The sequence below is a fragment of the Elephantulus edwardii genome, unplaced genomic scaffold (assembly GCF_000299155.1).
Source record: "Elephantulus edwardii isolate Elephantulus edwardi_28Jun2011 unplaced genomic scaffold, EleEdw1.0 scaffold00030, whole genome shotgun sequence".
In the NCBI taxonomy this organism is placed as follows: Eukaryota; Metazoa; Chordata; class Mammalia; order Macroscelidea; family Macroscelididae; genus Elephantulus; species Elephantulus edwardii.
Genome location: NW_006399780.1, coordinates 14,327,764 through 14,333,926, shown reverse-complemented (window position 1 = coordinate 14,333,926; position 6,163 = coordinate 14,327,764).

The window sequence follows — 6,163 nt, the reverse complement described above, 5'->3', positions numbered from 1 at the left end:
CCCCCTGCACCTCACCAAACCCCACCCCCTACCCCCAAATATAATCCACTCTGCAACCATGTTGCCTCTTGACTTGACTAAGCTGAGCTCTCTTTCATCATAGTAATCCCAATACAGTCAAACTTCCTATGTAGTCTCTAAATTATTCCTTAGTGAGTATCGAGGCAGACATTGAAAGTCTTTTTGTAATCTCACCATCTAGCCTGACAGTGGTTCTATCACATACCAGATTCTCCAAAGGAGTGGCGCTGTGAAAGGAGAGCAGTGGAAAGCTGGGGGAAGGATTTCACAAAGGCCTGAATCATGGAAGGTATTACTCACTAGGAGTATTCATGTTTTTAAACCATTTTGTTGTTGAAAATATTTCTACATGTACATATAATGACATTGATTACATTCTTCAAGGTGTATGACAATTTTCACCCTTCTTTTGTAAGTTAAGGGTATCTGGCTCTATATGTTTCAAGCTTACATAGCTGAAAAGTCAGTGATTTGAATACACTAGCAGCACTGAGGGCAAAAGACAGGCAATATTTCCCATAAAAATGCACAGCCTCCCAAGACCAATAGGGGATCACTCTGTAGTTTATCATTCCAAATGTGTTTCCTAGCCAATCGTTAACTGTTTGTGCTGAAGTATTTATTGCATTAACAAGAAAGGACTAGGGTAGGATACAAGCCCCACTGTACTCAAGACTTATAGAAGCTCAAAGGATCTCAGTACTAACTCTCTCTTTGGGGGGCACTGCCTCTCCAGCCACACTGCAACTGATAGTCTATAATGCTCACCAGTCTCAGAAAAACCAGCCTGCAGACCTACAGTAACATGAGTCATTCCCCTGACAGATCTGAGTTTCTGGGAGACTTTCCTGTGAACCACCAAATCAAAGGGAAGTAGATGAGTGAGGGGACTGAACAAAAGAGGGGCTGTTGATATTGGAAATCATGGAGTTATAGAGCAAATCAAGCATTTGGGACAACTTTGACTAAGTACTTCTTAGACCTGCTACTAATCTTAGCAGAACAAATTATGAATGAAATCATTATGAGTCAAAATCATTTCCATAGCAGGTTTGGGGGCTTTTTTTGTTGTTACAGTTTTTATGGTTTATCTTCTCCGACTTACATAAATTCACTGGCCCTAAACTTTCTAGCTAATCTTTTGAGTCACTGTTGTCAATCTGATCCCATATAGATTTTTTTAAAAGAAAGTATAATGCTTAAAATAGACATTTTAAAATACTTTTACTAGTTAAAGTTAAATTACTGTTAAATTTTCAGATGACTTGTGGGGATAGTTTTGGAGCATTAACTTTCAAATTTAAACCTTCCCTTTGAATAACTCTTTGGAAAATTCAAATTGGAAAAAAATAGACCCATATACACACAGAGAACCCTGGTGACAAAGGAGTGAAGTATTGCACTGCTACTGCGGTTCTAACATCATATATTTACATTTGTCTACAGTATGTTACACATTCAGAAATGAGAATCTATTGAGCTAGAATTTTTTATATTTAATAACTTTTTAATCTTAAGAAAGTCAGGTGTTTTTTCAGAGTCTAAAGATGGAAATAATATTACCCCACACAGAGAGACAGTGAGGAATACTTAAGATGGTGTAAAACACTTTTAAAATCTAATAAAAATAAACATATAGAGAAAAATTCTTCTCTAAGTACACATATTTTTGAGATTATAACTTATGCTTTAGGAAATGGAAAATCATCTGAGGGTAGTTCAAATAATGTAAGTCGAGTTGGAGTCAGGTTACGTTGCCGGGGCCTGAATTTCTTCCCAGATGTTGAGTTAGCCTATAATCTCCATGAGCTGGACACACAGTGCCCCCTTTTTAGGTAACACTGAACTTGTCACAGGAGACAAAAATCTACAGTGAAATACAGGAGGAGGTTGCCAGCTCCAATATTGTACTATTAAATTACATTCTGTCCAAGGAAAGTGATCTCTTGTTTCATCAGCAAGCACTCGTCCCAAGACTGTAAAACTCCAACCATTCTAAAACAGGCTGTCACACAGAGCACCATAAATTATTGTAGTCAGCTATCATGTCATTCATTCACTCAATCATTCATTCACCCTGGAACCAAAAGCTGAAGAATGGTGATACTTGAGGGTGAAATACAAAATCTGATTCCTTCTCTTAACTACTTTGGGAGAAGTTATAAGGCATCTTCTTACTTTTACATTTTTATTTTTTAACTTATTTCTTTTTATATTGCTTTGCATACAAAATTGGTATGCATTGTGTTTCATTACTGTTCATTGTTTTTCACACATTCCTTCATTCACGTTGTAATTAATACAATCATGCCTATATATATTATGTTTTATAAAATTAATCACCATTAATCAATATTCATTATTACCCCATCTTTCCTGGTCTCCATTAGATATTTCCTAATACTTTCCCCCCTTCCCTCCACCCACCAAACTCTACAACCCCATGATTTCCCCCTGCCACTTCCCCTTTTGGACCCTGTACACGTTCTACTAGTCATTCTTTTGTTTTTACAATAATAGTCTTATGCAGAATCAATCAGTTCTTTTTGGTCCAGTGATTCTGTGTGTTCCCTGCATCTTCTTTTGATGCTTTCTAGCCATTCAATATATTGTCCATACGGCATCTTTCAATATTTCAACACAGGTTTAAATTTGTTTTTCAGTTCTCTCAGCTTGAGAAATGCAGAGCGAGTTCTTCTCTTTTTATTCTCTAGTTCCAGCTCTCTGGACATTCTATGATAATACTTTGCTTTGTTCTCCCAAGCTGCCCTTTGAAATCTTCTGTTCAGCAAGTTTACTTCAGCATGTTTTCCTGTCATTTTGGCTTCTCGATGCTTTAGTGCAATTTTTATAGTCTCTTCTGACATCCATTTTAATATTTTCTTTCTCCTCTGTTTTTCTAATGACCTTTCAATTTCTTCATGGATGATATCTATCATCCCACAACTCATCTAATCTTCAATCATTGGTGTTCAATGCCTCAAACCTATGCCTATGATGATCTTGAAATTCAGATGGAATTGACTCAAAATCATATCTTGGTTCCTGTGGACTTTTTAAAATTTTATCCTGCCTCAATTCTAACTTGAATATGAGTAGTTGATTATCTAACCCACAGTCCACCCCTGGCCTTCTTTTGACTGCTGATACTGAGCTTCTCCAACAATTTCTTCCACAAATGTAGTTAATCTGATTTTTATGCAGCCCAGAAGGGAATATCTATGTGTAAAGTTGTCATTTGTGTAATTGAAAAAAGATATTTGCAATAAATAAATCATCTCAAATAAAAAATTCAGTCATTCTATGAGTAAGATGGGTTCAATAATGTATACTGCACTGAAACAGAGGAGGGAGAGAACCGTCTAAAAGAGAGATGTAACTGGGTATTTCTGTCATCACAGGAGACTAGAGCGAGGGCTGCATGGTGGAGGGGACCTGGGGGAGGGTTTGTAAAACAATGAAAGAATCTTTTCTTTTACTTTTCCATAATTTTTGGACTCATGTACTTATAACTTGTTAGTCAAATTTGTGTCTTCTAGGTTGCAACACCCCATGATACATCTTGAAGGATATGTACATGTACAGCCAAGCACAATCAATAAGAGTGCATCTGAATTCCAAAATCAATCTCCATAATAGTCTACGTGTTTCCTACTGCCAAAGGGTCCCTTTAGAGTAGTGAGAGAAGATCTTCACCCTGAAACCCACAGCGTCCCTTTTCAGCAGGAAGTAGCTAAGAGAATACGCCGTCCCCTTTTCCTTATGACTCAGGGTGAAGTCTCTCTCAGGGAGGAGTGATAGGGAATGGCAAAGGATACACTGACAAAGAAGATTAATCAGAACTGGCTTTGACAAGCACTGTGGCATTTGGACAAGAACAAACTGGGAGGAGGGTAGAGAGAATAGTGCAACAATGAATGAGTGGAAGCCCAAAATCTCTGTAAATGTTTATGAAAATTAATAAAATATAATTATAAAAAAAAATTCAGTCATTCTATTTCCACCCTCATTTCTATTGCCAAGCCTATTATGTCAAGGAAATTCCTCTCTATTCCTATTTTGCCGAATGTTTTCATCAGGAAGGGTATTGAATTTTGTCAAATGCCTTTTCTGCATCAATTGCTAAGATCATGTGGTTCTTGTTCTTTGCTTTGTTCATGTGATGAATTACGTTGATTATTTTTCTTATGTTGAGCCATTCATTCTTACATACCTGTTCTGAATCCCACCTGGTATTGATGAATGATTTTTCTGATCTGCTGTTGTATTTTATTAGGTGATTTTGTTAAGGATGTTTGTGTCTATATTCATGAGAAATATTAGTCTATAGTTTTATTTTGTGGTAATGTTTTTACCTGGTTTTAGTATTAGGGTTATACTTGCTTCATAGAATGACTCTGGGAGCAGTCTTTCTTTTTTAAAATAATTTAAGCAGAAATGGTCACGGTTTAGCTCTGAATGTTTGGTAGAATGCAGTGATGATGCCTTCTGGGGCAAAAGTTTTTTCAGAGGAAGTCTTTTTGTGACTTGCTCAGTTCTTCCTTTTGTGATGGATTTGTTCAAGTGTTCTACCAATGTCTGTGTCATTATAGGTGGGGTGTGAGTTTCAAGGAATTTGTGCATTTCATCTAGGTTTTCTAATTTATCAGAGTATAGCTTTTAATAATATTCCATTATTATCAATTTATTTTAGCTGGTTCTGTTGTGATGTCACTTATTTTATTTCTTATTCAAGTTATTTGTGTCTTCTCTTTCTTATGTTAAGTTTGACAGTGGCTTGTTGATTTTATCAAACTTTTCAAAGAACTCTTGGTCTTGTAAATGGCTTTAATTGTTTTTCTGTTTTCAATCTCATTAATATCAGCTCTTGTCCTTATAATGACCTTTCTCCTAGAGGTTCTAGGATTAGATAGTTTTTTCTGTTTAATGGAGGCATAGTCATTAATTTTTCTTATTACTTCCTTGTTTATATAATCCATAGCCTACTGCTATGAATTGTCCCCAAGGACTACCTTAACTGTATTTCAGAGGTTTTGGTATATTTTCACTATTATATGTTTCGAGGAAATTTTTATTTATTTATTTTTCTTTCTTTTATAAAAATTTCAGCTTGTTCAGTTCTACAGTCAACACTCTTGGCACCAATAGTTCGAAAATAAAAAAAGACTAATTGCTTTGAGGAAGTTTGCTATCACAGACCTCTTCACAGTGCTAAAGAGTAAGGATGTTAGTCTAGGGACTAAGGTGTGCCCAATACAGGTTATAGTCTTTGCAATTACTTGCTATGCATCAGAGAGCTGGACAATGACTAAAGATAACAGAATAATTGATGCCTTCGAGTTGTGGTGCTAGAGAGAGTATTGAACATACTATTGACTGTCCCAAGAAAACAAATCTGTCTTAGAGAGGGTGAAACCAATTTTCTCCTTGGAGACAAAACTTTTGAAGCTCTGGGTCACATATTTGGGGTACTTAGCCAAAAGAGACTAGTATTTAGAAAAAGATATCATGCTTCGAAGGGTAGAGGAACAGTAAAAAGGTGGAAGACTCTGGATGAAATGGATTGACATCGTAAGTAGGGTAATGGGGGTAATTGTGTAAGAGTCAGTGATACTGGCTCAGAATAGGGCAGGGTTCAGAGCTATTGTGCACAAGGTTTCTATGCATTGCAGGTGTTTTGATGGCACATAACAATAACAAATCAATTATGTCCTAACAAGGAATTCTTTAGCTTCCATGTGGGTGGTTTTGTAAGCTTTACCTTCTTGTTCTTAATTTCTAGTTCTATGGCATTATGATATTAATATATTAATGATATCGTTCTATAATTTCTGCACTCTGTTGGGTCATCTTTTTTTGGAATGAGAGCATTCTAATCATTTGGTCAGGTGGTTGTCTTTAAGATTTCTTTTTTTTCCCCCTATTCATTTATTTATAAAACTCAAATACAAATTCAAACAAATTCTTTCGATTTTCCTCATCCCCCCAACTCATCAAATTGTACAACCCAATTATTAACCCCCCTCCCCCTGCACATCCACATCCCCCTGCTTCCAGCCTCTCCCACCCCTCTTGGATCATTATTATCATTCTACAATAACGGTCTTATACAATATTTATCCTTGTGGGACTGAGTTAGCTC